We start from the raw sequence: 11,472 nt of genomic DNA, 5'->3' as shown, positions 1-11,472 counted from the left end.
AAACTTTCCTCACAGATCCGTCAGACGGAGCCCCTTGAGGACTGTTGTCGTTACCCTGCCTGTGGGACTCTCTGCACCCACTCGCCTCCATGGCACGTCGTAGTCCGAGCGTTCAGAACCCTGTTCGTCATGACAGTGTTGGCCCTACCCTCCCTCCCTTTCATGTACGCCATGGCCGCTGATGACCTGGATTTCCAGCTTCTGGGGGAGGCGTTCGAATCCCGTGGGCTCCAACGGAAGTTCAACTTTTACCCTGGACGTATTTTTGGGAAATTTATTGTTGCATTAATATCATTCATGTACGTTCTCCACTGTGTTCTTCTAATCATAGACGGCGCCACTACTGAAACTTTCAGTCACCTCTACAGCGAAGTCTTCGAACTTAAATGGAAAAAACAGATGGGAGATCATATATCCTGGGTCAATTCACAACTCAATAGACTTCGACTGCCGATTAAAAAATGCGGGATTTTCGTCTTGCCCTTTTGGATTCTGTCAGCCATTTTGTTTCCTTTATACGTGGTGGTGTCCATCATTTACCACTCCCCTATGCTGCAGCTTATTGTTCAAGTTATACGGAAGAGTTACCGTCAAGCCCAATCTTTAAAGCACGAACATAACGACAGGATCAAAACTAACAACAGCTGTCGACTTTTCTGGTTCTTCTTCACAATCCTCTTCGTCTTCATCGTACTCACCATCGGCACCAACTTCCTGGTTCACGTGCTGGCGATGGTCATCGTGACGGTGGTGGTGGAGGCTGACCTCATCTACCGCACCCTTCCCGTGGTGCTGCTGTTCGCTATGTACATCCGGGACTCGTATGGCCGGGTTGGGACTGGCTATGACACTTTCTACAACAGACTGCTCAGCGCCGTCAAGGCCAAAAAGAGCAAAGCCGTCAAGGCTGAGGCTATGAAGCACAAGAGTCAACAGACCAACAGAGTGTATAAAGTGGATGTTGAGAAAATAGATGACGTCTCAGAAACTGGTGAGTTAGACATTTTGTTCTACTCGTGAGATTGTTTTGATTATTGAATAGGAATATACAAAAAATGTGCGAAGCGTTGATGAGATTAATACCGTAAATGCTACATGTATTTTTCCTTGTAAAGTATCAACTTCCACTGTTTGGAGCGATTTATTTAATTAAGATGTGGTTTTAGGCCTACATCATCAAACAATGTCGTTAATAATTTATGTTCTCCTTTTGTGCGCATTATAACATAAAAGTTTGTTATTAAAACGTTTTTGGTGCATGTTTATTGCAATTTTTTGACCCACGGGGTGCCAACTTTTAAATGAATCTGTCCGTTAGAAGTGCCCGAAATATTGTTCGCCCGTTTCGATCCATGGCGTCTAACGACAGATAGACTGTCGAAATACAGGGGAAGGAAGTTAAATAAATGATTTTCTTTAAATATATAATAATACACTACTATTTAAATAACTATAAAGAAAAGCGTGGGTCACAATTTAATATTATCTCTTGGATACCTTTACTAATATTCAGGAAGAGACCTATACTTTTTAAAATAGTTATTTAAATAGTAATGTAGTATTGTATATTCAAAATCATTTATTTCCTCCTTTTTAGTGCATTACTAGACTACCCGTTATCTAGTTAGATAACTGTGGGTTTCGGGGGTTCATCCATACATGACATCACGTCTGCCAGCACTTATCATCCCAAAATAACCAGACCCCACATTCAAAAAGACATTTTTTATATTTTAAAAACTACTAAACTCCACTTCACCTGCCCAGTGCCCCGACTAGTCTCAGACATGTTTGTATTTTAAAAAAAAAAACGATTCCGGCCGAGCATGACTCTGACCACACTATCCCTTCATATGCTGAGAACATAGACACAGGTGAACTCTACTTCACCTACCCTGTGCCCCGCGAGGTCCTGATAGTTAACCTTATCATTCACATATAGGCCATAAGAAAAAATAATTGAAAACATGTTGTAAAAAAAAAAAAAACATCATTGTTCTAAACTTTTATAATTAATGTGGTTAATCAACCAATGAATATATCAATAAATTATTTAACGGCTTTAGTTTGTAATTAACAGTGTGTTTAAGAAGGAACAATATTTACCACCCAAAATCCTATTTTACAGCTCTACACATAATGCAGATTCTCCCCAATAACAAATAAAAAAAAATGAGTTATCAAACGTCACTATTCAGTCAAAGTTTAGCCATTGTTTTAAAACTTTAACATTAATGTGGTTAATCTACCTATGAATAAATAAATCAATTAATTAACGTCTTTAAATAAATGTGTGATTAACAGTCTGTCTGCAATAAAAAAAATTATTCTCTACCTACGTACTATTTTACAGCCCCCCATATAGAGCAGTTTCCTTTCAGTACCAAATCAGACAAACAAATAAATATTCAAACATGTAAACAAACTTGTGTTTTAGTAGTATATAGATTATACAAAAGCATGTTATTAAAACGTTTTTTATTCTTACTTTATACTGCTTCTTTGAAAGTTTTTGCTTTACATCTTCAAGTTATATAGTTATTTTATATATTTGTGTGTGACGCCCATTAAAAAACTTATTTGAAATTTGCACACAAAAAATCAGCTTGATATTGCTGTTTACTAAAGATTTTAATAAACATTTTTCAAGATGGTACAGACGGTGTTGCTGTTGATGTACCGGAATTTCAGGTTCCCCAGCCCAAAAGACTTTTTAACGTGAAGCACGGCAACATCCGACTACACCAGAGACAACTGCTGCTGTTTCTAACTAGGGACGACTTTCTGCACATGTCCGAGAAATTTTTCTTTCATTGTTGTACCATGGACTGTGCTGGGAATCCTGGTCCTATTGTAGAGAGCTATGTTAAGGTAATTCTGCTTCTAGAGTAGAGTGTTATGTTTAGGTATCTTATGCTCCTAATATAAACTACATGGGATTAACACTGCTCTTGTCATATTGTTAGAAGATACTAGACTACCCGTTATCTAGTTAGATAACTGTGGGTTTCGGGGGTCATCCATAAATGACATCACTTCTGTCACTTATCATCAGAAAATAACAAGACCCCCACATTCAAAAAGACGTTGTTTTTTTATCTTTTAAAAACACCGATTTCGGCTGAGCATGGGTCTGACCACATATAATGACATCACAGGTGACCAACTCAACTCTACTTCACCTGCCCAGTGTCCCGCCAAGTCTCAGACAACATGTTTTTGTCGTTTAAAAAACGATGCCGGCCCAGCATGTCTCTGACCACACTATCCCTTCATATGCTGAGGACAAAGAAACAGGTGAACTCTACTTCACCTGCCCTGTGTTCCGCGAGGTCCCGATAGGCTACTTTATCATTCACGTTTAAAAAAAATATAAAAAAAAACAACTTTTCCGTGATGAGTCTCGAACCCGCACCAACTGCACGGTAGCAATTACACTACCTTCTTAGTTATATGGGTATTGGATAACCAATCAATGAAGAATTAGTCCTATAATAAACTACAAAGTAAGAAACCAGTTACGCGAATAGGTCCTATTATTTTAAATTTAATTAGGGCCTATATCACAAAGATTTATATAAAATAATTAAGGCCCGAAGTAGTTTAGTATATAGATTCTAGTTCTAGATTCTAGTTCTAGATTCTAGATGTGGAATTTATCTTAAGTCTAGATCTAGATCTAGATGTAGAATTTACGTCCTAGATCTAGAACTTAGATATATAAATCCCATGCACTCTCGAATTAGATGATCATTGAAGAATACAAAGATTTATTTAAAATAATTGAGGCCTGAAATAGATTCTAGATGTAGATTTTACATTAAGTCTAGATCTAGAATTTACGTTAAGTCTAGTGACCTAGATCTAGATCTAGCTAGATTCATAACTTTTTTTTCTCCGACAGCTGATCTGTAGATCTAGAGAAATGTATTGTATAGGCCTCCTAAAATAAAAAGAACTGTTAAAAAATTGACGATAGTGTTGAAACCTAATAAAAATAGCAAACGGACGCATCGTTAAAGCTATAGCCGACAGAAAATTAGCTATATAATGCGCTGTAGTTTTGAATCGGCAACAAAATCTTCGACGGAAGCCGCCATTGTTGATGTAAAAAGTAAATAAATCATGTGACGTCACTTTTCACTTTAAGTAAAGTCATTGTTCTGAACTTTTAAAATTAATGTGGTTAATCTACCAATGAATAAATCAATAACTTAATTAACGTCTTTAAATTAATTTGTGATCAACAGTCTGTCTGAAAAAGAAAATTGTTCTCTACCTACATACTATTTTACAGCTCTACACATAGTGCAGATCCTCTCCTGTAATCAAACGGACAAACTAAAAACAAACAAAAAAATATCGAAACATGTGAACAAAGTTGAGTTTTAGTTGTATATAGATAGATAGATAAGGTAAGAAAGACATGATACTGGGGCACATCATTATGGATCTAATAATGAGACTTGTTTTATCATTGAAGCAATCTATGCACTGACAATGATTAAAATTTCTAAACATCTATTAAATTTTGTGTAAAAAATGTTATCTTTTCGAGCCTGGCGAAACAAGAGGAGGTGAAGTAGAGCTCATCTGTTTTTGTGACATCGGCATTTGAAGGGAAACAACCGCTTTTACTCTCCATAACGTGTGTCTTGTACTCACCACAGCCTAACGACTCGAACCAGTGATTTGAGGTCCTGAGTCAGCAGTCGTGCTCTCAACTGCCCAGACACGTCGCCCACATTTAATCTACTACGCTTTACTTGATTGTTTCTTAATACGTCCATATCTACCCATTTTTTACATCTCACCTGAACCCCGAACCTTCTCACCATCTCTCGTGACTCATTGATCTTATCACCTCATCTGATAAGCCATGTACCTTATCAAGACCTCCGTATTTTGATCCCCCCCTCTACTGATTATGTCCATGACCAACAGGCAACGCTAGAAGTTGCTAAGATCGGCATCTTCCTTCTCTTCGTCTTCCTGGTGGTGATGGCGTACGGCAGCACCTACTACATCTCACCTGCCAATCACCTGTTTGTCACCCTCATCTCTGGTCTGGTGCCGCTGATCATCAGGAACGTCTTATGCATGGCTGATGCCCCTACAGCAGAAACCATGGACACAAAAGATTACAGGTCAGGCGAAATTAACATTTCAAGAATAAGGTTAAAAAACTGTTGCAATATTTGTAATGAGTTGAACACTCTTTTATCAGTTGCGTACAAACCTCTACACAGTCACAATTCTAAACTTCCGCTTGTCACAAAACTAAACGTTTGCCTACCACAACACTAAACGCTTACCTACCACACCACTAAACGCTTGCTCACAAAAACCCTAAACTCTACCATGTATCCCCAGATTTAAGGCCCAACTCAACGAAAAAATTGAAACCTTCGGCCAGTCATGGGATGTCAAAGACATGACCCTTGCCAACCCCAGTCCAAACAACAACGAATCCGGCATATCAGAACCCGGCCGTCCAGGGGACACGATTGACCTCATTCTGGACTTGAATGGGAACGGCACAGAAGAAGAACGTCAGAAGCTGGGGGAAGCAGAGGAGGACAATCAGAAGCTGAAGGAAGCAGAAGAAATTACTCAAAAGCTTGAGCCTGTATGAGGCTAAAAATTTTGGTTTAGCTATTTTGTTTCAAAGTTTTTAAAAAACTTGTGGTTTTAATGTAACTTTTGTAAATATAGCATACTTGACGTCCTGGCCAGGAGCTACCTTTGCTATTTTAAGGTTAACGTGCAAATGGCAACTGTGTTTATTCGGATTCATCTCTAACCAAATGCTATCTATATAACATTATCACCATTTTTTTTCATCTAGTTGCTATAAATTTTCTATTTGTGGAACTATGATTTGCTAATAGAAGCCGCTGTATTTCCACAAAACTTTAGTTTAATATAGCAAAAAATATTGTGGGAAAAGGATTAATTTCGAGTAAAAAAATTCATTTGATTGCTTCTTAAATGAAATGAGATATGTGTTTATCTTTAAATAATTACCATAACAGTTTTATATAATTTTAAATAACTTCATTAACACTATGGTTTTAGTTTACTTTTCAAATTTAAAAAAAATAAAAATGGGTGGGAAAAATTACGATTACATATTTTAATTTAACGTAACTCTGTTCCTAAATTAAAATCTTATTAAAAAGCTTAAATTAAATGTAACTAAAGCCCCAAACTAACTATTATTTAATCAAATACTAGCATAAAACAATATGTAATAATTACAGTATTACGGTATTTAAAAAAATCTATATTATAAGCCGCTAGGCCGTCATCGGTAAAGTCGCTTTGTCATTAAATCTGAAATAATTTAGTCTATTGTACTCAATGAAATCACATCATTAGTTGATGCCCTTCAATCACATCTTAACATTAAATTATGATTTAATTATATAAAAGGGAAATAACTGTAATATTGTCTTTGTTATCAAAGTTTATATATAATTTCCATTTTTTTTCCTTTTGGTGCTAACGGCCATTATTAATTGAGGTTAAACTTTAATACTATGTTTACTTTTCCCGTTAAGTACGCACACAACTTTATGGTAACCAAAGGCGGTCTGTTATATATCAAAACATTTGTTTTTAACTATTCTTGTCGAACTTTCTGTAGTAGTTTAAGTGCGATGATTAAATAGATTTTAGGGAAAAATTATGATATTTGCAATGACCTAGGTTAAACTTAACTTTAAATGTCGGGTTTACGATTAAGCTAAACGTAAGAGAAGCGTATATCATTGTGAAAAGTAACCTATAATAGCAGGGGTCGGACGGGTTCACAATCAGGCCACATATATTTAAAAAAGACAGTATTATTTTATTAATGTGTTGATTAGTTCATTTGATTTAAAAATGAAATAAAGATGGATAAAGAAATTAAATAGTACGACAAAAAATATTTCATTTTTAGTTTGTCATCGTTCTTTTTATTCTAATTTTCTATTGTTCAACTAAGTTGGCTTGAAAATCATTTTATAATTTCAACACAATGATAATTTAATATGCGAGGAAATTATTATTTAACAAGCCGACCCGCTGCGTATCATACGCCGCTATTTAGTTGTTTTTTTTCTACTTTTCAGTAATTTATAATTTGTGAATTCGACAGTACCAATGCTGCCACTGAAATTATTTGCTTATAAACACTAAAATCCCCCCCCCCCCCCCCCACGTGAAAGCAGCCTCCTCTTAGTTACCTCCTCTAAGTTTAAAATCGTTTCAAAATAAATTATCTGCCCCTAATAGCCGTCACCAAACCCGTCTCTCTGATTGTAAAATGTAAACAGCGTGAACCACAGCTCACCAAACTATGTGAGGGGGTGGGGGGTGGGGGTGGTAGCGATAGAGAGGAAGAGAGGGGACTGTAAGGCGCGCTTGCAGCTTGTTTTCTAACGGCTCCCAGAAGAGAATTATATATATAGATACGTTAGCTCCGGAAACGACAAATAATAGGCTATTGTGCATAGGTCGACTCAGAGGCGTATCCAGGTTTTCGGTGTAGGGGGAGCGAAAATAGCAAAAAAGGCGCCGAATTTGTAATATCTACTATATAAGTATATATATATATATTAAGTATATATATATATATATATATATATATATATATATATATATATATATATATATATATATATATATATATATATTAGCTGTATGTTATTGCTTCGCTATGATGTAAAATAAATTTAAATTAGCACTCTGAAGAAATTAAAAAAAAACACAATTTAAACCGACAAAAAAAGTATCACTCTAAAAAAACAATATATATATATATATATATATATATATATATATATATATATATATATATATATATATATATATATATATATATATATATATATATATATATATATATATATATATATATATATACACTGCAACCAAAACAATGAACGCAGCATAATCTGTTTCGTAATCCTTGTAAAAGAATTATATTATAATTCCTGGGACATTAATAAAGAGAAGCGAAAAGGGGAAATAATCAATATCTTAATATAAATATGTATATGTCTACACATTTTATTATAAATATCATAACAAATCTAAGAATCTAATAAAGTAGCTCAACACTATTCGTTTTTACAAAAATATTGTCTACAATAAGAATTAAATATATTGTCATCATAAATGCTAAAGTTTTACAGCATAATGAAAGTTTTTAAAATCAGAGTTGCTATAAAAGACAGCTTTTCAATGATTAAGTACATTATTCGGTATTATAGCCTAAATAAAACTAAAATAACGGTCTTATATTTCAAATTATGCACTTTTTAATTAGCTATTGTCTTTTTGTGTTCTCTAAAGATAATTTTTTAACTTAATGTGAAGGTATGGGTTAGATCACTGTATTGCTCACACACCTTTACTGGTAATTGCAAAAACAATATTCAGAGAGATTTTCAAAAGCTATGATTCTGGCGGCATGGTACTTTGGTGCATCATTACGCGTATTCCCAAATGTACTTTACAGATCAGTTCGGGGTGGGTTGGGGGGAGGAGGGGTTCAAATTCATTCACCACTGTCCGGTCACTTTAGGTCAATTATCCAACCCAGCGTATACCTAGGTGTGACAATAATGTCGCTCTACACAATTGTGGTGGTGAGGTGGGGTTGGATAACCAACTCAGAGTGAACATAACATCAGTTTTTAGATGACTATTCTAAACATACATATTCAATTACGCATGTATACTGATTAAAAAATAGATTTAAATAAGTAGCAGATAATTTACTGTGCGATCAGTTTTAGTTTAAATTGAGTTGTTTTTTTTAAATACAAAATATAGCATTATTCAAATATAATATAGATCTAGATCTAGCAAACTAAAATAATAATTAATAGAAAGTTGATACTGTTTCATATAATTTGTAATCGTAATCAAACCAGTGTTTCTTCCAGACTTTTTTCTCCGGGGGGGCACTTGAAATCTTCGGGGGGGGGCGGTAAACTTTCTTCGGGGGGGCGGACACTGTTAAAAGTATAAATTTTCTATATAAATTATAGAAATTTCATTTCGTTCGGGGGGGCGGTAAAAAATTTTCGGGGGGGGGGGGGGGGGGAAGGGGGGGGCTTTGCCCCCCCCCCCCCCCCGAAGAGATGCCTGGAAGAAACTCTGAATCAAACTGTCATAATACTACTACTTCATCGTGATGCCGTTTTTGACCTTGTCAAAATTTCCCCACCGCTTCGCAGTTGTAATTAAAAAAAATAAACTACACGATTTAAACTGTATATATAGAGTAATAATTACATAATTATTATGTTTGAAGTTTTTTATGCACCATTTTCTAATTCACTTATTCGTAAGCAAATACATTATACAGTTGGCTTAAACTTAACACCCCTCTTGCCAAGTGGTACTACTCGTAGAGATTTTTTAAACATTGCAATGCATCGTAATGGTTATTTTTAGAATGACAAACTGATACAGCTGCTAATACGTGTTGTAAACGTAGACACTACTAGTCTATTACTGTTATAATTAATTGCTGCATGAAATAAATCTTGTGATTTGCCGACAAAAGCTAATTTTTTAAACAAATATCAATGTTTAAAACTCTGAGTTTAAAAAGTTTCCAAAAAGGCGCCACTTTGCTAAAAATGGCCAGAAGGGGAGCGGCCGCTCCCCCTGCTCCCCCCTGCGTACGCTACTGGATCGACTATAATAAAAAAATTTAGTTATAAAAATGTAATATTTTATTTTCATCAAATAATAAGAACAAATGTTACTTGCAGTAATTTGATGCAAAACATAATTAATTTGTAAAAAAAAATAATTTTTCACCAGTGAAGTAAAAAAAAAACACAATTGTAAATATGCATCTTTTACGGAATTTACACTTGGTGCGAGCATGTCATAATTATGTTTAACGTTGCGTGTTAATAAAACATAATACTCCCTGGTTAAAATATATAGAAGGTAACTATGGCTTTATTCATTTATTTTACTCCACTCTAGTGACTTTTCTTCTATTACATTATACTCCTTAATACTTCCTGTATGTGTGATATACGTAGGGGTGTAATGGTGTATGCCCAGTCGAGTGGTATTTATGGTGTGCCGTAACCGATTGTTTGGATTGTGGTGCGTGCTATGTGCTATAATGGTATGTGAGTAGCAGGATGTGGGTTTTTTTTATGTGAAAGATAGTATTTTAAATTCTTCTCCATTTTATTTTGTACCTGAGTGCTATATTATATTCTTCTACGATCTAATTTATTCTACTATTTTCTATTGTCTTCTATTCTACTATTATTTTAATTCAATTACATTATATTCAATTTTATTATTATTTTGACTATACTATATTATACCAGGGGCGTAGCGAGGGGGGTGCGGGGGGTGCGGACCGCACCGGGTGACACCATTTAGGGGGGTGACACCAAGGCAAAAAATAGCAAAATATATACAGAAAAACTTGAGGGGGGGGGGGGGTGCAAATCGAAAACTTGAAAGTTTGTCCCCGGGAAGGGTCGCTACGCCTCTGGGGGGGGGGGTGACACCATTAAGTGCCGCACCGGGTGACACCCGACCTCGCTACGCCACAAGAAATGCACAACACAATTGCAGTTAGATATCACAGTCCTTTATTTCTCTATCCTTCAGTCACCAAATCAACCTGCCTTCTTTCGTGCCCAACCTTCAACTCCGTCCGCATTCATCCCTACACACCACCTTTCTCCCGCTCACAACACAGCCACTGTCACCCGACCAGTCGCTTCCCTTGTACCCTCGTTCACTCCGTACAACAACATACATGTCAACGCACCCGGCCTCGCGTCTCACACATGCTACATACACACCCGCAGTGACCCGTTCCACGTATTCACCTTTCATACACATTACATCACCACATACCCTCCATCTGTCCCTAGCTGATGCAATCAGCGGATTTAACAAAAAAATGTAAGAAAACCAATAACTCAACACAATATGTATATATACATAACTACGATGTTAACAGTTCCAATGGGACTGTTAAGTGGTCCCTCCAAAGACTTTCCGTAAGTCTGTAGTACACAGAATAGACGCACCATATCAGACTTGTACTCTGTAAAATACATCTAGTACAAAACCATAGTATCATGTACATATTACATTCCAGAAAATAGCTACATAGTAACCCTGTATAGAACCTTTGAAATAGGTTTAAAAATCACACACAAACGACAACCGATCGTTGACTCGGCACCACCAGTAGCATATTTTTGTTGGGTACAATCCACCTTCAGTCTCTGTAAGAATATCATCATTTACATTTCTCGTATATAACAATTAACAATATACATACATACGACAAAACCCTTAACAAAAAGGATACCGGTACTTGTTTTAAACTTTGGATACGACGTCTATTTTCCTCTCCTTCGGTACAACTTGTCGAAAGACGCCATGCTACATACTGTATATTGTATAACAAATGTCTTACAC

Source organism: Physella acuta, unplaced genomic scaffold, assembly GCF_028476545.2.
Source record: "Physella acuta isolate Inbredline_101_S28 unplaced genomic scaffold, ASM2847654v3 ptg000269l, whole genome shotgun sequence".
In the NCBI taxonomy this organism is placed as follows: Eukaryota; Metazoa; Mollusca; class Gastropoda; family Physidae; genus Physella; species Physella acuta.
This window is presented reverse-complemented; position numbering follows the sequence as displayed.